At 38.1% G+C, this 25,550-nt stretch overlaps 1 protein-coding gene across 1 annotated transcript in view; it reads left to right on the top strand.

Annotated features, from left to right (window-relative positions):
* Positions 1–25,550, top strand: part of Sptlc3 (serine palmitoyltransferase, long chain base subunit 3) — a 108,146-nt gene that overhangs the window by 165 nt on the left and 82,431 nt on the right. The gene's annotated exons all lie outside the window — the stretch shown is intronic.

Raw genomic sequence — 25,550 nt, 5'->3', positions numbered from 1 at the left:
AGTATTTCCTACTAGTGCTCTTTGAGGCAGTCCCCCCTCAAAGTTCCCCTCACAAAGTAGTTTTATGTGTTTTGACTCCTGGCTTCACCTGGTATTTTAACTGGCTACTAAAGAGTATGAATTAAAGGAGAAAATGTCTTCTGTGTGCAAGGGCGGACACACAGCCTTTAATTCTGTAAAACTCAAACTTATCTATTATATCTGCATTTCCTTCCAAGCATTTTGGGGTAGGCTTGTGATGGCTCAAGCTTTCCAGCTAGACTTCAGTCCATTATAGGACTTGCTATATTCATAGCGTGTTAGACAAAGAAGTCACAGTAAAGTTGCTGTAATTATGTGTGTGTGTGGCAATCTCTCTGGCATATGCAAAATGTCTCTGGCTAAAGGCGAGTTCTTTTTGGGGCTCAATAAATGGTTGTCATCAGTCTCAACCTGGCTCAAAAATAGCAACTTGACATCACGGACATTCCTTTCCAAAGGACGCTTCAGAAAGTAGAGTTGACTGTCACCACAGTGTGTGCAGAAATCAACTTGGCATGTTTAAAACAGACTGCTAAGTTTTTCCCACAATTCCCCCACTCTTTTCTCCTGATTTTACTCCTGCCCTAGCAGAATGTGGCTCTGAGGAGAAGGAACTCCAGACATTATTCAAGAAAGCAGCCTGGGTCTGTCAGCATTCTTGTATAAAGGCAGTTTAGCTACTTCCCACATAATGTATGAGGGCAGGTCTCTGAGCCGCAGGGATTGAGCAAACTTTGCTTCCCTTGATCAGCCAGACAGGTAACCTTGCTGTTGGGAAATGAGAGGCCAAACCATGCAAGGGAGTTCTATGCAATCTACTTTCATCCAGTCATCAGCCATTCAGAATCCACCCAGATAAAAGACCAGATTGTTCTAAGATCACAGGATAGGTGGGTCTGCCTGGGACCGTCTTCTACTCAGTGAACTAAATTCATGGGTCCAATTGGAGGAGGCAGAAGGTATTCTGAATGCTGACTTACATGTAAAAAAATGTTCTAATAAAAAATCACCTTTTGATTTTATAAAATAAATAAATAAAATAAAAATAAAATAAAAAAAGATGTGGTTCCCCAAAATATATTCTCTTACCAAAGGTCATTAGCAAGAATCTCTAAAATACCTTGGGCCCATCCTCTCTTATCTGAGTACCTGAAACCTACAGCAGATGAAGAGAAATTTCAACTCCTTCTATTTGGCCAGACATCATTAATTCATCAAGAATTCACTCAAACCACTGCCCAAGATGCCCAAGATTCTCACCCCCTGAGAGACCTGTACAGCACTGGATACTCACCTATTTGCTTTCTGGATCATTATAACTTTTCTAGGTTCTCATCTATGCCTTCAAAACTTATCTCTTTCTGTGTTTTTTTTTAACTACTGGAGTATGAACACAGAACTAGCATCTGCTAGCCAGATGCCCCCTTGACTTGAACCACATCTCCACCCCTGATTATTTTCAATATAGGTTTTTGCTCTCTTCTCTGAATGGACTAGGCCTGTATCACCTATTTACACATCCTACCATAGCCAGGGTGAACACCACCATGCACTGCTTTTCTTTTGAGATGAGGTCTCAAGAACTTATTTTTTGCCTATACTGTCCTGGAAACCTGATCTTTCTAAGACTCAGGCTGCTAAGTAACTAGCATTAGAGAGATGTACCACCACACAGAGCGATTAGTTGGGATGGGATCTTATGAATGTTTGTTTTTTTTTCTTTTTAAATAAGTTTTTTATTGTGAAAATACCATACAGAGGGTTTACAATCACATGAGCAAGGTAATGAGTACATTTCTTATCAAGCATTGTTGCCTCTTCCTTTATTTTCCCCCTACCATCCCTTCCCTCTGATTTCTTAAGCTGGCCTTGAACTATCACTCTCCATTTATCCACCTCCTAAGTAACTAGGATTACAGGCATGAGCTACTAACTTTCGGCTACAATGTCTCCCTTCTGTATTTTATCTTACTTTTTATAACTACATTGAGATACACTTCAATCATTCTTATATAAGAACAAAAAGCATTGATGTTTCCCTGAGCTGCTAAAGATGTCAAGGCTGCTATGTTTTCTTAGTTTTTGTTTTGTTTTTGAAGAGCCATCCAAACATATTGACTAAGATACATTTTAGTGTGACTAAGTTGAAACTGACTTCTATGGAGAGCCTCAATTATGGCTTAAAAATATTTTCCAGAAAGAATAAACCCTGCTGAAAACACAGTAGAATATTGCAAACAAGGTCCTCTTCTCTTCTCAAACCATGATTGGAAGGAAGGCATCTTCTCTATTACAACCTTAGGCTTAACTTTTATCCTGTGGAACCCTCAACACACTAGGTCTTGACCCTAACTCTTCTCTGTCCACAAAAGCAGCCCATGAAAGCTTACTATTATCTCAGACCAGTATGCATCCAAATATTTTCTAGTAACCCTAAAGCCCTCTAGCAGCATAGTATCTTAAACTTGTCCAGCTGCTCTGAGGGCCCTTGCAGTAGCTATTCAGAAATACAATCATCTATTTTTAAATTTGAGGGCCCTTTTGGTTCTGTTGATAACGTGTTTCTCATCATAACAAACCAAATGAAAATCACTGTTACATAATTTTGGGGGGAACTCTCTTTCCTTATTCTACTGTAGCTTTGTTTGAACATTTTAGCATGTGTTCTAGCACCAACTTCAAGGCTGGCAAAAAGCCACACCTTTTTATTCTCTGTACCTTCTATACTCTCTAGGGCGTTTGGGGGAGCTTGATCACATTTCCTGTGGTTTTATTTTCTGTAAATCTTATTGGCCCTGAGTATGCTCTGAAATGAGCTTTCATCACTGGTTAAATCCATTGCTTAATTCTAACTTGACATCCTTCCTTTGACTGCTGGTAGGGCACTGTTGTATGAGAGGATTCATTGTTCTTCTCTAAACATGCCTCCAGAGAAGACAGAAGGGATTTTAATATCCTCAATCCATTAAGCAAGACATTACTTACCATTTCTTATTGCCTTGCTTAGTTTCATATTATTAATTTGTAATTGTTAACAAAGTAATTGCTTTTTAACTCAGACTGATTACATAATTCTGACCTGTTAATAAGCTTTTCCCCAAACTTGGGAAGTAGATATTATCTTTCATTGCTGTTGATAGACCATGCCTTTAGAGGCAGATTTTTACCAGGATGGGAGGGGGTCTACATTTTCCTTTACTAAACTGACTCTACAGCATGAAGAAGAATGTGTCAATTATTCCCTAATAATTCTTTTTTATATATTTTTTTTAATTTTTAACTTTTTAATATGTGTTTTTACTGTAAAAATACTGTACAGAGGAGTTACAGTTACATGAGTAGGGTAATGAGTACATTTCCTATCGAGCATTGTTACCTCCTCCTTTGTTTTTTCCCTTATCATTCCCTAATAATTCTAATAATTTTCCTGAGCATAAAATTGCCATGAGGCAAAAGGAATTCTAATTTAGTATTTTTGGAGTTTTTTACTTGAATGTTGTACCATTCCCAGCCATATGGTAGCAGGTCCTATGAGCAAATTACTTCTCATATCATCCACCACTCATTCACAAATACATGTTAATAATCTGTTATCACTGGGATTTATAATGATAAATACAGAGTTAAAATTTGAGCTGTTAGTAGCTGAGTGCTAGTGGCTTATGCCTGTAATCCTACTACTCAAAGGCAAGATAAAGGATCAAGTTGAACAGTTGAAGATACTCTTATTTCCAATTAACCAGCAAAATGCTGAAAGTGAGTTGTAGTTCAAGTGGTACAGTGCCTTGAGCTAAAAAGCCAAGGGAGAGTGAGAGGCTTTGAGTTCAAGTCCAAGTATTTGCGCAAAAAATATTAGCTACTAGTAGAAAATGTATTTTTAAGCAAAAATGTTGAGATAAAATGATAATGGAAGAACAAGAGTGGTCATAAAGCAGATAAAATTTGAAGATAAGTAAGTTGCAGAGTTCAGAGGGCTATGAAAAGCCAACACGCATTAAGGTCCTGCAGTGGACCAGGCCCAAGCTAAGCATGTTCTGTCTGAAAGTCTCCTGTATCTTCATCACCACCCCACGAAGTGTCCATCATGGAAATGACGGAACCAAGTCATTAATGAACCTGTGCAGAGCCACAGGTAGCATAGCCAGGATTTGAACCCTAATCTATTTCCTTCTAGAGACACAGGGGATGATAGATTGGGGTGACCGTAAACATTTTAAAACACTGTGAATGACCAAGAAAATGGGGATTTGTTTTTCTGGGCCAGATAAGTAAAAAAGAAGGAAAAGGAACCTCAGAGATGAATGCAGATTCACTCGGTAACAGGTATGGGCACATTCATGAAGCACTCTACAAAGGAGAGGAAGAGCTATAAAATACACAGCACATAGACTTGAGAAACTTTTCATAGTTCAGTGAGAGACAAAGAAAGGAGAACTGTGGCCTAGATGAAGGGGGAAAACTCAATCAGTTTATTATGGAAATCCTTTGTACTTCTAGAAAGTGAAGCCTCCTGTTCTCTCCTTTTTTCCATGTCCTCTGGAGGGCTGTCATACTCTCCTCTTGTGGCATACATTTCTTCTAGAGTAAGAACTGTGACTCATAGTCTTCTTGCCCATAATGACAGCTGCCAGATAAGCCTTATAAGTCCTGGCACCTGTGGGCTCCTGTATGCTTCAACTTGCTGAAAGAGTCTCAACAATTACTAGGAGAATTCAGAAACTAATGTTCTGGAGATGCCCTGAGTTTGCATCCTACGCTTGCCTTGACTATTATTCTCCTAATACCTTTGGTATTATTCTCCTAATACCCTTTGGATTCCTTAAAGCAATTCTCAATATGAAAAGACTTCTCTGGTTTCTTTCCCTGAGCCACTGTTTTTCATGGGTTCATTATTACCAATTATATCTGTGAGCCAGATCTATAGCCAAGGAGACGGAAATATTCTCCTTCCATTTATAAGAATGTAACAGTCTAAATAAGAAAAACAAAGGAATGGTATTATTGTACTTTACAGTTAGTACTATAATAGATGTTGCAGTGATCTATTTCTGTATAATCATCATTCCAAAACTCAGTGTTAAAAACCATGATTTAAAAATCATGATTTCTTATGAACCAGGCATTCAGGTCCAGCCAGGTATGAGTGAGGCCCCTCTAATTCACATGTTGTGTGTTATGATCATTTGTCTCAGTATATTTGGCAGCTTGCCACTACGATAGTGAAGGAGACACCTGAAGTTGAGTAACTTCATAAAGAAAAGGGTTTTATTTAACTTGCAGCTCTGGAGGCTGTTCAGGGATATGTTATCAGCATCAGCTCAGCTCTGATGAGTTACCTAATAGCAGATAACAGAACAAGGGTGAGAGATTACGTGGAGGGGGAGAGGTTGTATTGCCAAACAGAAAACCAGATGGGAGGGGGGTCCCGCTGTGCTCTCAGAGAGAACACCCCCATTGAATTAAGGTCCTCCCACTAGGCCTCACATTGTGTAGAAGTGCAACACCACTTCCCGAATCCATCAAGCTTACACGATATGAATCTTTAGGAGACAATATCAGAACAATACCAGAGCCTTCTGCCCTGGCATCCACACTTTGTGTCCTTAGACTGCACAAATATAGACTTTCTTATTCCTGATGCTCTCAGGATCTTAACTTGTCCTACTATGATTCAAATGTCCAGTTCTGAAGTTTCATCAGTCTTAAGGCAAATTGTTAGCAGCTACAATCCTTGGTAAAAATGAAAAAAACAGATTACATAATTCCAAGTCACAGCAGCACTAAAAGAATAGGATAAATATTCTTATTCTGAAAAGAAGAAGGGGCAAATAGAAAGGGTTAATCATCCTAGAGCAAAACCAAAACCCAGCACAGAGGACATTAAATCTTTTTTTTAATTTTATTTTATTGTAAAGATGCTGTACAGAGGGGTTACAGTTGCATGAATAAGGTAATGAGTACATTTATTGTCAAACATTGTTACCCCTCCTTTGTTTTTCTCCTCCTATCCTTTCCTTCCCCCACCTGCCCTTCTCCTCCCTACCTCCAAGTTGTAAAGTTCATTTTCAACATAGTGTCTTGTGAGTATCATTGCTGCAATTGATCATTCTGTGTCCTTGTTTCAGCATTTTGTTTTCCCCCTTTCCTTCCCCAAATTAGATAGATGTATAGACAAGATGCAGGGCCCCAAAATCAAATATCGTGAAACAGGGGATATAACATAAGGGGAAGAACATACAAAAGAAACAAAAAATAAATCACCTAGTACATTAAAAACAACAACAAAGAAAAACCTCTTGTGTCCATATCTTGGGGTTCATTTCTTTCAGTTTCATCTTACATAGTCATCTGTGCATAGCTTTTGAGCTTTTCAGTTCATCTGATCTAGAGTAACCTGGATGATTTCTGAGATGCTCTCCAAGCGTTTTCTCAGTATCTTGACAATGAGCAAAACAATCTTTTTATCCATGATAATGTCTTCAGGAAGTAAATGCTCCACTGAGTGCTTACACACTTTTTCTTTACTCCTTCCTTTGCCAGGATGTTATTCAAAGTAGTCCTCTCTACTTGACTTTGTTCCCAAGTCACAATATCACCCTGATTTAATAAAATGACTGGCATTGGTGGCTCATACCTGTAATCCTAGCTACTCAGGAAACTGAAATCTGAAGATTGTGGTTGGAAGCCAGCCCCTGAAGAGAATTCTGCAAAACTCCATCTCCAATTAATCAGTAAAATGCTAGAATAAATGCATAACTCAAATAGTAGGACACCAGCAGTGCATAAGAAAGCCAACCAAGAGTAGAAGGCCTTGAGTCCAATCCTCAGTACCAGCACACTCACACATAAAAAATAGCTTAAAATGTGACTATAGAAAAAAAGTTAAACATTTCTTTCTGCATGGCAAAACCAACTTCCCTGGAAGCCTGAGTTATGTGAACTTAGCTAACAAATTGTCAATATAGAGAACTAGTGAGAGCTTCCTGGCACTTCCCAAGGCTTTCTGCAGAGCCCCTGACCTCTCTGTATACACAATTCATTACCATAGGATTTCTAGATAGTACTGATACCATACACATGTGATATGATAAATAAAAGGAAGCGATTCACCGAGCACTGGTGGCTCATGCCTGTAATCCTAGGCCGAGATCTCAGCATCATGGTTCAAAACCAACCTGGGCAGGAAAGTCTGTAAGACTCTTTATCTCCAATTAATTACCAGAAAACCAAAAGTGGCACTGTGTCTCAAGAGGTAGAGTACTAGCCTTGAGCTGAAGAGCTGAGGGACAGCGCCCAGGCCCAGAGTTCAAGACCCACGACAGAGAAAAAAAAAAACAGATTCTAGAATATTTTCCACTGACAGGTAGAATCTAATTCTATTCCCTTTAGTCTGGATTTGCCTTAATAATGGTTTGATTGGCCAATAGAATTGACCAAGGGATTTTTTGTTGGTGGTGGTGGTGTGGGGCTTGAACTCTGGGCCTGGGCGCTGTCCCTGAGCTCTTCTGCTCAAGGCTAGCGCTCTACCTCTTGAGCCACAGCGCCACTTCTGGCTTTCTGGTAGTTAATCTGAGATCAGAGTCTTATGGACTGTCTAGCTCTGGCTGGCTTTGAACGATGATGCCCAGATCTCAGTTTCCTGAGTAGCTAGGATTACAGGCATGAGCCATCAGCACCTGGCTTCTGAAACTTAGTTTTAAAAAGATGTGCAGCTTAAAAAAAATCTTTAAGGAGATGTACAAAGGGATTTCAGTTCAACATGTCAATGTATGCAATGCATCTTAATCGCTCCCCCTTTCATCAGTTGCTCCCCAGGTTTATCCCAAACCCATTCACCCTCTCAAGTTCGTCAGTTCCACCTCCTTACAGCTTGAATCCACTGCTCTTGTCAGATTTTATTTTACTCAATATAATGATTTTTATGAAATTACCAATTAAGTAGAAAGGGAAAAAACACTCAAGTCAGGAATATTTGGGGCTTAAAAACTTGTCTTCGGCTAATTTAAAACCATTTTAATAGCATTTATTTATTTTTTTGGGGGGGTCCAGTCGTGGGGCCTTGAACTCTAGGCCTGGGCGCTGTCCCTCAGCTCTTCAGCTCAAGGCTAGCACTCTACCACTTGAGCCACAGCACCACTTCCGGCTTTTTTCTTTTGCTTATGTGGTGCTGAGGAATCGAACCCAGGGCCTCATGCATGCAAGGCAAGCACTCTACCACTGAGCCACCTTCCCAGCCCTAACAGCATTGATTAATTATACAAAAAGGCTTGATTGTGATATTTTTGCCGATATATGCAATGTGCTTTATGATTTCCACACCAAGGTTCTATCTTATTCCAGTCAGGAAAGCAGTCATCAAGGATACTGAAAATTTCTTTATTATGCATTTGTACTTCCAAGAACTCTGTGCTTATTTCATTGTTCACTAACTGAATTATTTGTTCTTTTGGCATTTAATTTGAGTTCTTTATATATTCTGGATTTTAATCCATTCAATAGCTAGGGAAAAGAATTTTCCTGTTCATTGAAATGTTTCTTAATTATGGTGATTGCTTCTGTTGACCTGCAGATGGCTATATCTGTGTGGGCTTATTTCTGAGTCTTCTATTCTGTACCATTGATCTTTGCATATGCTTTTGGTCTGTGCCAGTACCATGTTGTTACTATAACATTGTAGTATAATTTGAGATTTATATTATGTCTTCTCTTTTTATTTTGTTGAATAACACAAAGGGGATTGGTCTTAAGAAAATTCAGCACTGAATCCATCTAGTCTGGGGGTGGGGGGTCCTTCTTATTCAGAATAATATTACTGCTTTAATTTCGCTGATTATTATAGATGTACTTGAGTAGACCTATATCTGATTTAACTTGGGCAGGTCAAATACATCTAGAAATTGATCTGTTTCCTATTCTAGACTTTCCAGTGTATTCGAACATAGGTTTTCAAGGAATCCCTATGATCTTCTGGATTTCATTGGCATTTGTTTTGGTACTACTTTTTCATCTCTAGTCTTATCAATTTCAGTCACAGAACAATCATTCTTGGATTGTCTGAGGATAATTCAATCACTCTTGAATTGTCTTCTTTGATGAGAGTCCACTTGGAGGGAGCCCAAGGAGATGCCCAACTATAGAGAAAGCAGGTATCTTTGCTGTGCTCCTACTTAAGCAGCAGCAATCACTGTGTGTGAGTGTGTGTGTGTGTGTGTGTGTGTGTAAATTATCTTCTAAGTGAATCCTCCAGTCCTAAGGGCTGTGTGTTCCTATTGATACTACATTGAACAAAGGTGAAATGTCACAACTTAACTCTGTCAAAATTATACATTTCATTTGTATTCTTGAGCAATCACACGGCTGTTTTAAGTTTAATGGTGTGAAACAGCAATTTTAAAAATGGTCAAATTGCTATTAATTTTTTAAATGACTAGGAAAATCAGGCACCAGTGTCTTAGGCCTATAATCTTAGCTACTAAAGATGAATCTGAGGATCAAGATTCAAAGCCAGCAACAGCAAGAAAACCCATAAGACTTATTTCCAAATAACTACTCAACAAGGGCAGAAGTGGAGCTGTGGCTCAAATAGTAAAGCACAAGCCTTGAGCAAAAAAGTTCAGGGACAGCCCTCAGGACCAGAGTTCAAGCCCCTGTTCGAGCAACAACGATAACAACAACAAAATACCTTAAAAAGTCATTTTTCAATATTTTCCATAGCCATTTTTGACCTTAACTTTTCCACTTTCAGGACAGTATTTATTCTGGCCATCCATTTGCTATCAATTTTTAACATACTTGCCTTTCCTTAAGCCATAAAATTTTTGTTTTACCTCATTTGTTCAGCATCTGGGCTACCGCTTGTCTTTGCCTGTGGACAATTCACAGGCATGACTACAAGTATCACCAATGTAAAAGCACAAGCATTTGAATATTGCTAAACCTCGAGTGTAATTGTTCACTTAAAGAATCCTGTGATGAGCCGGGCACTGGTGGCTCACACCTGTAATCCTAGCTACTCAGGAGGCTGAGATCTGAGGATCTCGGATCAAAGCCAGCCCAGGCAGGAGAGACCGTGAGACTCCTATCTCCAATAAACCACCAGAAAACCAGAAGTGGTGCTGTAGCTCAAGTGGTAGAGCGCTCGCCTTGAGCTGAAGAGCTGAGGGACAGCGCCCAGGCCCAGAGTTCAAGCCCCACGACCGACAAAAAAAAAAAAAAAAAAAGAATCCTGTGATACATTGCATTGTCCATGAAGAGAGTTTTTCCATCTATGCTTGAGAAAACTACATATAACCCAAAGTGATTCAATAAATAATCTCATTTATGCTGTAATTTATTTAAACATTATATTAGAATCTAGCTTTAAAGTTAAGCTCATATGCCTTTTTACTATAAAACTACTTTATATATATTCTCATAAAACTTTGAGTAAACTTCTCAGGAAATATTTGTGCTTCTTTAATACCAAAGAGTCTTTCCAAATTTTCCCCAGGAAATGTGAATCACTTAAGGAGGAATGGTAGTGGAAAACGCACTAGCTTGGGCATCATGTATTACTTAGTTTGAGTTAAAGCCATTTACTACTTTTGCCACATGGGGCAGGTAACTTCATGTCACTGAGTCATAACTTTTAAGACTATAGTGAAGACTCAATAAAACAGACTATTTAAGACTCCCAATAAGCTTTATACCTACTGTAGATTATTCTATAAATATAGTGATTATCTATTAAAGCTAGCCTACAACTATTTCTTTTTCTTCTACTGCTATTATAAGAGTGCTTAACATCATATCTGGTTTGCAATAGGAACTCAAGAAATGATAGTCATAAACTTATAGTTTGATTAATCCAATAGTAACTTCGCTTAGGTTCACTTTGCTTGGCCTGAAAGCACTATTTGGCACACATATTCATTTCCTCTTTGTGATGGTTTGGACATAGTTTCAATCTGTCACCCAAGAGTTGATGTTTCTCAATGTGGTGCCATTGAGGTATTTTTTAATAGGTGAGGCTTAATGGAAGGACATTTAAGTCATTTGGAGGAATTTCTTTAAAAATGGTTATGGTAGTTCAGGTAGGACCCTGAGATAGATCTCATCAGAAAGAGTTTTTCAAAGATGGGCCCAAACCCTGAACCTTTCTGTGGCTTCCTGTCTGGATGTGATTTCTTCCTCCTATATTTGCTTCTACCACCCATGGTGCTGTTTACCAATAGCAGATGCAGCTCAGGGGCTTTTTCCAAGGTCAGGACTATGCTGTTGGGAATTTTGCCTCCCAAACTCTAAGGTGAATAAAACTATTTGCTTTGTAAGTACCTGTCCTCCAGAATTTCATATGAGTAATGAAAAATGAACTCATATGTACTTAAAGCATCTTGTCTGGGTTCTCAGTTGTGATTTTCCTTCTTTATCAATGTCTATTTCTTTAGTTTCTATCCTTGTTTCTCATTCATCTATTTGATCTATAGGCAATAGAATGCTCTAAGTTTCACCCATTGTACTTCTTTCCCCTTCTAACTGTATAGTTCTCATGATAATTTAATTTGTATATAATAGGTATTACAACTCACTACTGGAAACACACCTATCTGGATATACAAAACATTTCTGCCTATTCAGTCTCTCCATTTGGATAATCAGAAGGCATTTTGACATGTACAAAACTGAGTTCTTCATACTTGCCCTCCATTCCTCCTACTTACTCCCTTAAGTCTTTTCCCATTTCATCTCAGTAAATGACAACAGCATCCTTTTTTGGTTCAAATTAACAAAAACACCTTGGCATCATCATGACATTTTTTCTTTCATTCTTCATATTCTTCATTCAAATTGTCAACTAAGAATGATTAACTTCACAGCATAAACAGAATCTGAAATCTCATCTTCCTCACAGCAACCTCTCTGATAGCAACCACTATTGTCTTTCACCTGGATTGTTTCAGGATCCCATTCTCTTTTTTACTGTATTCAATTACCTATCGCTACATAACAAACTACCCCCAAATGTAGTGGCATAAAGCAACAATCATCATATTATGCTCACTGATTCCTTCCTCTGCTCAGGAAATCATAAAGAGCACAGTGGGAATAGCTTTCCTTTGTTCGGTGATATCTAGGGTCTCAGCTGAGATGACTCAGTATGTGGGGCTTAAAGAGCTGTGGAAGGACCCAACACTGAGTTGGCTTTGTTAATCCTATGTCTGGGACCTAGGATATTATGGCTAAAGGACAAGACACATGAGGACCAGAGACTGAATTGAAGCAGCCATGAACAAGCCTAGTGGGTCAGAGGGAATAGACCATCATACCTCTTAATGGAAAGAATATAAAAGAATTCAGGATCCTGTCCTGTATCATGCCTCTACTCTTGCCTTAGGTCCCATCATCATTTGGGACACAATAGCCAGTGATCCTGCTGAAAGGAAATCCAGAGGTCTTTCCCATGTCCTTCACACAATCCTCATGTCACTCAGATTGGAAGTCCAAATCTTTACAGTGGCAATAGAGTCTCATGCCTTGGTGGCCTCAGATTCATCTGTTATTATCTCTGAGGCACATTCTGTTACAGCCCCTTGCTTATTGTTCCTTGACCTGGCTTCTCTTCACATTTTCCCACCTGCAATATTTGCATTTTCTCTTCCTTGGGCCTGGTACATTTTTGCCCTGGACATGCATGAGGCACATTCTTCCTTTCCTTAAAAATCTCGACACAGACACCACCTACATTGTGGAACTTAGGCTCTTAATATTTCCTAAGATGACAAGATTTGTAAAATAAAATCAATTAGAAAATGTCCTCACTCCCTGCCCTGTTCCCTGTTTAATCATTTTTTAAATTTTTAACATTTTTAATTTTTTAATTTTATTGTCAAGGTGATGTACAGAGGGTTTACAATTACACAAGTAAGATAGTGATTACATTTCTTGTCTACTTGTTAGCCCTTCCCTCATTTTTCCCTCTTTCCCTCCCCCCAGCCCCACCCAAGTTGTATAGATCATATTGTATCTTATTGTATGATCATATTGATCATATTGTATCATTGTTGCATAGCTCTGTGCATGCACACACACAACTACATAGATAACTATAGATATATAAAAAAAACTATAGATATATACAGATAGACACATAGAGTCAAACACAAAATTATTTCTTACCTGTTGTCTGCCTGTGGCTCTGGTTTATGAGTGCTATATAGCAAGGATTTCTCTGTTGTTTCCTGTTAAATCTTCAGCACCTAGACCAGAACCTCTATATTGTAAGCATTCAACAATACTGTGGTGTAAATAAAAACTACTCATTGTTGTTTATCTGATACTTGAACTTTTACTTTTTTGTCAGTTGTAGAGCTTGAACTCTGGGCCTGAGTGCTGTCCCTGAGCTCTTCAGCTCAAGGCGAGTGCTCTACCACTTGAGCTACAGTGCCACTTCCGAACTATTTTATTTTATTTTGTGTTGCTTGTTATTAAATTTCTCATCTACTCACTTCAGTTTTTCAGGATTTAAAAAAGTGCTGCTTATATAATACATAGGTTCCTTTATAGCCTTAAAAGTATCCAGTCCCCATGAACTAGGCACCAATGGGTCATACCTGTAATTCTCGCTCCTCAGGAGACTCAGATCTGTAGGATCACAGTTCAAAACCAGTCTAAATCTGAGAGTCTGTGACTCTCTTACCTCCAGTTAACCAGAAAGAAGCCTGAAGTGGAGCTGTGGGTGAATAGGTACAGCATTAGCCGTGAACAACAACAACAAAAAAGCTAAGGAACAGTGCTCAGACCCTGAGTTCAAGGACCAGTACCAGCACAAATAAAAGCAGACTAGAGGCATGGCTGAAGTAGTAGAGCATTAGAGCACCAGCCTTAAGCAAAACAACCTTATTAGAACACCAGGTTCAACAGACAAATATCTGAAGATGTCGGGTGTCCTGCTTCTTGTATATACATTGTTCTAATTTGGGGAATGGAAGAGAAATAACAAAATGCTGAAATAAGGATACAGGATGACCCACTGTAACAATGAGACATCCAAGACAGTATGTTGTAAACAAACTTAACAACTTTGCATGGGAGGGGTGAAGAGTAGGGAGGTGGGGAGGAAAGGGATGTTGGGGAAAATCAAAGGAGGGTATAACAATGTTTGATAGGAAATGGACTCATTACCTTGCTCATGTAACTGTAACCCCTATGTACAGTATCTTTACAATAAAAATATATATTAAACAATCTGAAGATGCTCTAAAACTGCTTATATATCATTGAAGTATTTAGCCTCTAGCAAGAGAACTAATACACTAACTAGTATCTCATCAAATAAAAGAAATTGTCACCCCAAGGCCACCAACTAGAGGAACTCTCTTGTTATGTACCCATAATTCGAAAGAGGTTAAGAGCTGTTTTCCTATTTGTCTTTAGTATAAGTCTAGAATAAATAAGGAATCTTAGCTTAGAAATCCTTACATACAACTCACTCTGCCTCCTATCTTCCTACATGTGGAGGAATGCGGCTCATCCACACTAAGTGAAAATGAAATTACTAGTCTCTTCATATCACAGTCTAAAATCCTTTCTGAAAAATCGCTATACTTTTTAAACATGCTAAAGGAATAAACCAGACAACAATCATATGATGACTCTTAAAACACCATTTGCAATGCTAATTTCTCCAGTCTCTGTTTCGGCTTCAAATTACAAAAGTGCATCAGTCAGAAGTACAGGAATCTCCTTTCATTTTCAAATAAAAGCTACATGTAGCAAAACTCTTTCTGCATGTCTTAGGACATCATGTCAGTGGAATTAGTAATGATTAGAATTAAGGATTGCTCCACACATGAAGACATAATATATTTTTGCCCTCATAAAAATTCTGGTCAATCTTCACAAAAGCTGTCAAAATCCACATACAAAAATCCAAGGTTTGAAAAGTAATGTTTTCGTACCACCCACACAGCAGGTTAATCCAACCTGGATCTTTAGATACACTACTTAACTGGTTACCAAACCTCCACAGCTTTGCTGAGCTTGTAACTCAAATCTGCATGTAGAGGCTTGGAGCAGGATCTTCCATTCATATTTTCTGGGATTGAATCCAGTTATGCATTGGCAGGGCCTTGATCAAGTAGCTTAATTTCTCTGTCTTTAGGTGCTACATCTGGACAATGGCATTTCCAGCAGTACCTACCCTACTGTCCTGAGTGCTTATCCCATGCTGTTGTGAGATGTAAATAAGATTGCATGCAAAGCTTCAACAGTGCCAGACACCAAAGAATGTTCTTCATGAAAGTGTCCCATTATCAACATTGGTCTTTAGAGAAATCTGCCTCCATGTCTGCTTTGGTGAAATGTGGGAGCTGAGAGGGTTTATGCCTGGTGGTTCAGCACAGTAAAGCCAGAACTTTAGGACTCTGTAGAAGTCGATATTTATAATATATAATATACTCTATATAATATATTTATATTTATTTGTTTATATGTATATATTGCATACATATAAATGTTTATATAAAATATAAATATAAAATATAAGTATATTTATATATTTATTCATATATTTATTTTTATATATATCAGTATATATTATAAAAATAATAACAATAAAATGAAACCTAGTATGCCCATTTTTCTATCTCACCATAATTCAAAAAATTATACCAACAGTGGACCCATTGCAACAATGAGATGTACAAGTCGTTATGTCGAAAATGAACTTTACAACTTTGGTGCGGGGGGGGGGGGGGGGGGGGGAGAGGATTTGGGGGGGGGACAGGGGAGGATGGGAAGGGGAAAAAAAGGAGGAAGCTACAATGCTTGATAAGAAATGTACTCATTATCTTGCCCATGTAATTGTAACCCCTCTGTACAGTATTTTCACAATAAAAAAGCAAATAAAAAAATTATACCAACCCATTATCCACTATCTCATTCATAAATTCACAAACAGAAATGATATATCAACATCAAAATGTAGGAGTAACATAATGTCAGCTTAAGAGATAGTCTCTAAGACATGTGTATACACATACATGTATATATGTATTATAATAAGTGTATATAATAAGTGTATATAAATATATACATATTTATCATTTTCTAATTTTAGCATATATCAGTGACAATTACTAGAAAATATTTTCATAGAGATGCAGACTGCCATTTGAGATTGGTTAGACTAAGCAACAAAATGATGTAAAAATAAGACTGGACTGTTTTTCTCTATTGGTTTTACAGTGCGCTCAGGAAAATCCCATGAGCAATGGACATCAGTTAGAGGAGTCAATCTGTTCTTTTTAGCATGACAACTGAATCATGTCCACAGATTAGCATGCAAAAAAAAAAGTAATGCACATGACAAAAGATTATACCAATCCATTATATACTATCCCTTCATTTGTACTTTGACAAATAAAAATGATAGATCAGTGTAGAAATAACATAATGTCACTGAAACCATGCTTTTATGGCTAAAATAAACAAGTCATAAACATCTTTTGTTCAGTGTAATAGCAATCTTTATATAGCAGTCCAATGAGTTGAACCTGGTACCCACCCATTACATCCAGCACAAAAATCTGTGATGACTAAAAGATATTGCCATTTATTAAACTGATGTATAAGAAAAAACTGATCAAGGGTAACGTGCTCTGGGAAAAAATATTTCTCTTTCTCACTCTCTCATTCCCTCTCTCTCTCCTTCTCTCTATCTATTTATACCATGTAAGAAAGAATAATCAGATAATTATAACTATGACCATGTATGTTGTCAGAAAGCAAATAAATGAATTGTTTTAACATCTTAGTAACTGGTTATTTGGAGGCATTATACTGAGTTTTATAGGAAATAAAGGTTTTTGTGTAAAATCAAATATGTGTGTGCTTCTTTCAATAAGAGGAAAAAGACATTTTCCAAAGACTGTAAAACTAACTTTGCATTCTCTATGTGTCACTATCTGTCTCTCTGACTCTCTGTCTCTGTCTCTCTCTCTTTTTCTCTTTCTCTCTTTTCTCACCCATCTCCTCTCTCTCTTTTGGTGCTAGCAGAAGGGCTTGAACGTAGGACCTTGCACTTCTTTTGTTATATTTTTATTGTAAAATACTGTACAGAGGGGTTACAGTTACATGAGTAAGGTAATGAGTACATTTCATATCAAGCATCGTTACCTCCTACTTTGTTTTCCCCTACTATCCCTTCCCTTCCCACCTCTCCTACTCCTCCCTCCCCTCCCAAAGTTGTAAACTTTGTTTTCAACATAGTGTCTTGTACACCTCATTGTTACCATGGGTCAACCTATATCCTTATTTTAGCATTTTGTTATTTCCCTTCCCCTCCCCAAATTAGGAAAATGTAAATACAAGATTCAGGGCACTGGAATCAAATATGGTGAAAACAGGGGTTATACCATGGGGGAAGAAGATACAAAAGAAACCAAAAAAATCACATGGTACATTATTAATACATTAAAAACAACAACAAGAAAGACAAAACCACTTGTCTCTATCTTGGGGTTCATTTTGCTTAGCATCATCTTATATGGTCACATGTACATAGCTTTTGAGTTTTTCTGCTTGTCCTAGACATATACTAGTTATTGCAAATAAGAGAAACCATGGAACCTATGTTTTTTTGGTCCTGGCTTACTTCACTTAATATAATTTTTCCAAGTCTTTCCATTTCCTAACAAATGGGGCAATGTCATTCTTTCTGATAGAGGCATAGAATTCCATATATATCACATTTTCTTGATCCATTCATCTACTGAGAGGCATCTGGGTTGGTTCCATATCTTAACTATGGTAAATAATGCTGCGATAAACATAGTTGTGCTGGTAGCTTTAGTATAGCCTTGTTTGTGATCATTTGGGTAAACACCCAAAAGTGGGATTGCTGGGTCATAGTGGAGCTCTATGTGGAGTCTTTTGAGGAACTTCCATACTGCTTTCCAAAGTGGTTGAACAAGTTTACACTCCCATCAACAATACAGTAGGGTTCCCTCTTTGCCACAATCCCTCCAGCATCTGTTGTTATTAGAGTTCTTGATTATAGCCATTCTAACCGGGGTGAGGTAGAATCTCAATATTGTTTTGATTTGCATTTCTTTTATGGCTAGAGAGGTTGAGCATTTCTTCATGTGTCTATTAGCCATTCTTATTTCCTCTTCAGAGAAGTTTCTCTTTAAGTCTTTAGCCCATATTTTTGTTGTTGTTGTTGGTCGTGGGCCCTGAAGTCTCGGCCTGGGCACTGTCCAGCTCAAGGTGAATGCTCTAGCACTTGAGCCACAGCACCACTTCCAGCTTTTTCTGCTTATGTGGTGCTAAGGAATCGAACCCAGGGCTTCATGCATGCAAGGCAGGCACTCTACCACTGAGCCACTTTCCCAAGTCCTTTAGCCCACTTATTAATTGGGCAGTTGTTTCTTTGAGGATTTGTTGCTGGGGGATTTAATTTTTTGAGTTCTAAGTATATTTTGGATATGAGACCCTTGTCCATTTTATGGCTAGTAAAAATCTTCTCTCAGTCTGTGGGCTTTCTATTGATCTTGCTAGCTATGTCTTTGCCATGCAGAAGCTCTGCAGTTTCATGCAATCCCATTTGTCCAACCTTTCTTTGATTTGTTGTATTTTGGGGACTCTATTCAGAAAATTTTGGCCTGTGCCAAGGAGCCCTAGAGTTTCTTCTATTCCTTCATGTAATGTTTTCAGGGTGTCTGCTTTGACTTCGAGGTATTTGATCCATTTGGAGTTGATTCTGTTGTAGGGAGATGTATAAGGATCTAACTTTAGTTTTCTACAGGTGTTTAACCAGTTTTGCCAGCACCATTTACTGAAGAGGCTGTCTTTCTTTCATTCTAAAATTTTAGTTCCCTTATCAAAGATTAAGTCTGTGGTTTCATTTCTGGGTCTTCAGTTCTATTCCATTGTTCCTCAGGTCTGTTGTTAACCTTGCACTTCTTACATGGCTTTTTCTCTCAAGACTGGTCCTATACTATATCACTATGTGAGCCACACCTCCACTTCATATATTATCTCTTTAAGGAAACATATCATCCTCAAAAAAAGAACTAGGTTATATGGGGTGCCAGGCAGTAAAAATGGACAAGAAGCAAAAGAAATAGGTAAGAGCAACTAGAAGTTAATTCCTCTAAATATACAGAGAATGGGACAAACCTGCCAATCCTTGGCAACTTTCTTTCTTTCTGAGTCAGAAGGATTTCTGCTTCCATAGACAGTCAAATAACGAACCCTGTTTGGTCTAGCTAGGACAGGAATTATGAAGTTGTGTCCACAGTAGCTTAGCAATAAAAAGGTGCAAGAAGAAAATGATTCATTTATATTCAAAGAGTGAAACGATTGTAAGTAATCCAGGCTCAGCTTACTAACTTCATCCAAATAATTCCTAGGACTCTCCAGGGACTCCACCCTCCTTGTAATTCAGTGTGAGTCATTGGTTACCAATCATAGCCAAAAAAAAAAAAATGTCTCACTGCACACCACACTGTGAGATTCAAACATGGCTGTATGGTTACTTCATTCCTGGGCCATTTAGGAGACTCAGCCCTTTTGCTTTTGATCTGAGTCAAAAATCCAGAAGCAGTTGAGCAAGCAGGGTTTTTTGAGTCTTCTTCCTTGATGGATATAGAAATGATTATAAAATCACAAATGGCTGTAAATCATGGAATAGTCTCCGTGGTTAACCTTTCTCCATTCCACTTTCCAAGGGCACTTTTGAAAGTATCTATCTGATTAGGCTATTATGGATTTAAGCTCATCAGTGACTTCCCTGATTGGAATCCAGGTGGCCATTCTGAACGTGATTTACCTGCCCTGCAGAGCATTCACGGTATACTCATTCATGTATTTATTTGGCACATTTTATATGTCGTTCACTACCCTAACCATAGAGACAATAGGAATGAACAAGGTAGAGGGAATTGGCACACACCCTACCCCTTACTGTGCCTGCCAGCTGAGCCCTCACCACACTTTCTCATCATTTCCAAGCTCTTCCTTCTGCTGGGGAGACTTTTTATTTCTGGTAAATACTTCCTGATTCTTCAAAATCTCTTTTTAAATTTCTTGGGATTTTTTGTTTGTTTGTTTTTTAGAACATGAAATGTTTTATTTGTACAATTAGGACAATAGCCTTCTCATTTCCCAATAAAAACTGTAAAATTTTAAAGCTGTCAGAAGAGAATATAAGTTATACAGGGAAAGGCTTTACTGGCCTCCAACTGTGATCCTCAACATCTCTGCGTCCTGAGTAGCTAGCTAGTGGCTGATTTTATTTTTGTACTTTTTTCTCTTTTTTTTTATTGTGAAAATACCATATAGAGGGGTTACAATTACAGGAGCAAGGTAATGAGTACATTTCTTTTTTTTCTGTTTATTTTTTTTAATTTATTTTATTTTATTTGTGAACATACTGTACAGAGGGGTTACAATTACATGGGCAGGATAATGCGTACATTTCTTACCAAGCATTGCAGCCTCCTCCTTTGGTTTACCCTTCACATCCCTTCCCAGCCTCCCCCCTCCCCCCACCCAATCCTTCTCCTACCCCCCCCTTTCCCCCTCCCCTGCACTGACGTTGTAAAGCTCGTTTTGGTCATGACAACTTGTACTTCTCATTGTTGCAACAGGTCCACCTGTATCCTTAAACAACTGGTTTTTCCCCATCTCCTCCACAAGTTATACTGACATCAAATATAGTGAAAGCAGGGGTTATACTGTTATAAATGCGTTAGAAACACATGCATGAAAGAATTTATCTTGTCTTGGGATAAGCTTTTCCTTTATTCAGAACGATATCCTATTTATTCCAATACTTACTATTTCACTCTTTATAAGTATTATTCTGTATCTAGAAAGGACTAGAGAGTAATTATGTTCAACAACTCTATTTCCAACTACTCAACTCTTACACTGAAGCACAAAAATTGTGGTCACTTTACTGGACAGGACAAATGTAGGGTGGTTTTTTAATCACGATAGGAAAGTCTAATCACTTCGATGTTTGTGAATTGTGGTCCACAAGTCAGCTCTGGCCCCATGGACTGATTTTATAGTAAAGTTTTATTGAGATACATCTATGTTTGCTTGTCATGCATTGTCTAAGGCTGACTATTTTGTTGTTGTTAATCATGGGGCTTGAACTTTGGGCCTGGGCGCTGTCCCTCAGCTTTTCAGCTCAAGGCTGGCACTCTCCCACTTGAGCCATAGCACTACTTCTGGCTTTTTCTGTTTATGTGGTGCTAAGGAATCGAACCCAGGGCCTCATGCATGTGGGGCAAGCACTCTACCACTGAACCACCTTCCCAGCCCATAAAGCTTAAGTATTAGCAAATGCTTTTGTGATTTTATTGATCAAGATGCTATATAGATATGCATGTATATGTGTATGATAAGTTATATATGCATAGCTATATATACCCAACAATAAAATTATCATATATATTCATATCTATATATACCCAACAATAAAATTATTTTTGCATTTCACAATTTCTGTTAAAAATAACAGGGAAGGAGAAAAATGTGCATTTATTTTTTTCATAGTTTTCTAATTTTTTTTCTTTTTTTATAGGGGAGTGAATTTGAATTACTGTCTCAGTTCACTTGCTTTTAGCCTGAATAAATTCCTTGGTATTTTTTCCAAAGTGGCTTTCCTTTTATCGATTTCATCAAGTTTTTTCTTAGCTTGTACTGGCTTTATTCGTACTTCACTTTCTGTCTTTCAAACTTCAAACGCTAAGTCTGGACAGTTTCCTTGAGGTATATTCTAGGAGACAAAATCATGGGCTTGGAATTCTAAACACAGTTTTTTTCACTTCTTTTTTAAATTTGTCGATTGTGGGCCTTAAACTCTGGGCCTGGGCACTGTCCCTGTACTCTTCAGCTCAAGGCTAACACTCTACCACTTGAGCCACAGTGCCGCTTCCGGTTTTCTGGTGGTTATCTGGAGATAAGAGTCTAAGGGACATTCCTGCTAAGGCTGGCTTTGAACCGCAATCTTCAGATTTTAGCTTCCTGAGTAGCTAGAATTACAGGCATGAGCCACTGGTGTCCAGCTTCTCCACTTTTTGAAAACTGGTTTTTGCCATCATAAGAGTCTAATCTTTCATCCCAATGCCTTCTGGCCTCCATTGTTTCTTCTCAGAAGAAAGTTGTCAGTCTTGGGTTTGTTTCTATGCTATGGAATTGTTTTATTCGTCATCTTTGTCTCACTATTTTGATGAGGGTGTTGGGGAGATACTGGAATTGGAACTCAGGACCTTGCACTTGTTAAACTGGTACTTTACCAATTCAGCCACCCCTACACAACCTTTTTTATTTTTGTTCTAGGTTTTGATTAGTATATATTGTTCTACAACAAAGCATTTCATCGCGACATTTCCTTACATTAAACAATGTCTCCTGATCAACCTCTCCCTCTCTCTCTCTCATCTTTGTTCCCTATATTGGGAATAGTTCTTGCTTTTTTTTTCCCCAGTCTTGAACCTTAATCTTCTACATAGTTAGTTAACCATGCTCAACTTATTTATTAAGATGGCCTCTTGCTATTGTTTTTCCAGGCTGGACTTAAACTGTGATCATTCCAGTCTCTATCTCCCAAGTTGCTAAGGTTATAGATAGAGGTACCACACCTGGGCCTTTTTTTTTTCTTACTGTTTTAGCATAACATGTCTAGTAGTGAATCTATTTGCTTTATCTTATTTTGATAATAGGATATTATTAAGCTTTGAAGTATGAGTCTTGTGCATATACAAATTTGGGGGAGTTTTCAGCCAATATTCCTTGAAGTAATTTGACTATTCTTTTATCTCTCTGTCATATGCCCGCTTGCACACCTGTTATATATGTTTGTGTACCCCATGGTATAAAGCCCCATTGTTCACATTGTTCAAAGCCCCAGATGATTTTTATCATTTTGTTTATTATCTAAGATTTTTATTTTTGGCTTACATAAACTCTAAAAGTTTTCTGGTACTTTTGCCTCTAGTTTAAATCTACTGTTGAATTTTCTAGTTCTTGTTTTATTTCTGTGATTATGCCTTTCAATTCCTTAACTTCCTTTTGGTTCTTTGTCATAAGTTATATTTCACTATTGATTTTTTTTCAGAGACACCATTACCATTATTTTCTAAAACTTCTTATACAGTGGTTTCTTTTAATTCTTGGAATAGATGTATAGTAGCTACTTGGAAACCTTTGTTAAGTCCAACATCTGGGTGTTTCAGTTGCCTACTGTTTTCCACATCTGGATAGTTCGTTTGTATGTTTCTTTACATGTCTTGTTTTTTTTTCAGTTTGTAACTGAACATTTAACATATCGTGGTAACTCTGGGTGTTAGTCACCCAGAATTGTTGTGTTTGCTTGCTTTAGTGACCAGGCTGAACTATTTTCATAGCATCCACTTACCTCACAATGCAAAACCTGTGATGTTGTTTCTTAGAGAATGGTATATATACTGGAATGACTGTTTCAGCAAGGCTCCCTCTGTCATTTGCCTAGTTTTGTAGGTTAGTCTACTACTTACTTGGCAGCTCCCTCTATTGGTTTTGCCAATGTGATGGGTTCATGAATTGCCCTACAACCCAATCCAGTGAAATTCATGATCCTTGGCACGGATCCTTTCATGAGATCAATCTTTGAGGTTTGTTTTGCTTGTTTATCACTGATAAACTGGCGACCACCTACTGTTTAACTCATTGTTTATATGGAACAACCTGTCTCCTCTCACTTGAATACTAACATCTCCATTGTTTACAAGAACGAGCTTCAGCCTTGAATGAAAGTTCCTGCTCTCTGATCCAAATAAAATCAATGCTCTTAGAGAACTGGACAGTACCCATTGGCTACTGAGTGCCCCACAGAAACCACTTCTATAGGTGGATACACAAAGAATGTTATGGACAGTATGAATGAAAAGCACAGTACTATCTCATCATTTGATTTTCTTCTTCTACCATGAAAATGGTGTCCTGCTGGGGGTAAGGACAGTTGGGCCACAGGATCCTTAGTATACAATGCCTATAGCAAATCTTTGCCATAAGAGTAAACATTCAATTCAGGAAAGGAATTCCCAAATCTCAACCATTTTTGCATGGAGTTTAACTTCTGTCCAAAAGAAAAAGAGAGCTGTGGATAATAAGAAAGGCTGGCAGCTTTCCCTTGTAGGGAAATGCCAGGGAGGGGAAAGCTCCATCTTCTTAGCCCCACTGGCTCAGAGTAGAAATTTTTTTTCAGGCTGGGTTTGAAAGAGGAGAAGTGGAAGGGAGTAGGTTATGCCTTATTGCCACGAACTCATTGTTCTTTTAAGACCTTTATCGTGGATAAATGTTTCATTTGCTGTATGCCCTTAAGACAATTTCCTACCATGCTTAAAAGTTGCATTTTGATGATTGTTGCCAGTTATATTCATTTTAATTCTGAAGAAGGTCCATGGAGTTCTTCATGACCCTCATTAGGGAAATGGCCTCCCACAGATATTTCACCACTTATCACCAGATACAGTATAACACTTCAAGTAAGTCTACTTCTTTACAGCACTCACAGTGATTTTTGTTTCCTTGCTTAAAACATGACTGCTACAATAAACCAGGATATTAGTTCCTCACATGTCTTTGGAAGTCTGTGTTCTCTCTGAGAAGTTGTCTGAGGGGATAACTATAGAGGGGCATAATGCCTACTCTTGAACCTAATGGGGAAAACTGTACACATTCCACTTCAGAGAGGAACAAGACCTTCTTTTCACCAGTCCTCTGGGTTTCCTTTGATATTTCAACATACAGAACAAATCTTACCACTACACTTCCTGTCCTTTCAGTGTGACAAAGGCCTGAACACCATCACTTCCTTCTCATTTTTACATCAACTTTCCAAAGACTGACAAGCAATATAATGGAGCATGCCATGACACTTGAGCAAGCAGACATCCTGAAGACACATTTGCTTGTGAATGGGAATAGGATCTTCAGCATTCACTTGATTTTACTTGGTTTTGTTGTTGGTTTTGTTGTTGTTGTTTTATTGGTACTGGGTATTATGTAATCGAAGAATGAATTCTATCACCAAGCTATATCTTCTTATTCTTCTCATTCTGTGTGTGTGTGTGTGTGTGTGTGTGTATACACATATATACTTCCAAACAGTCTTTATCAACCCTATTGAACATTTCAGATATTTGAGGCCCAGAGAGATTAATGGATGTGCACAAAGTCACACAATCAGTAAATGAACCCAGACAGTCTGGCTTACACGCAGATCTTCTCCAGCAGGATGCTTTACCACCAATCAAGTCTGGCCTGTAATTCAACCTACTTTAGAAAGCCACTCCTGTTTATCTTATGTTATCTGCTTCTTTGTGGACCATCCTTTTGACATTTACATATTGCTTTATATTATAGTCATTTGTATGAGCACCCCCACCCAATAGTACACACACCATTGCGGCTTTGAGAGAATGAGACTGTATTTATTGATTTTTGTATATTTTTTATGTTAGCCTAGGACTGTACAAAATAGACAGCCAGTAACA

This window comes from Dipodomys ordii, unplaced genomic scaffold, assembly GCF_000151885.1.
Source record: "Dipodomys ordii isolate 6190 unplaced genomic scaffold, Dord_2.0 Scaffold13, whole genome shotgun sequence".
Classification (NCBI taxonomy): Eukaryota; Metazoa; Chordata; class Mammalia; order Rodentia; family Heteromyidae; genus Dipodomys; species Dipodomys ordii.
The sequence above is the reverse complement of the archived record's forward strand: the minus strand, read 5'-3'. Positions and strand labels throughout refer to the sequence as shown.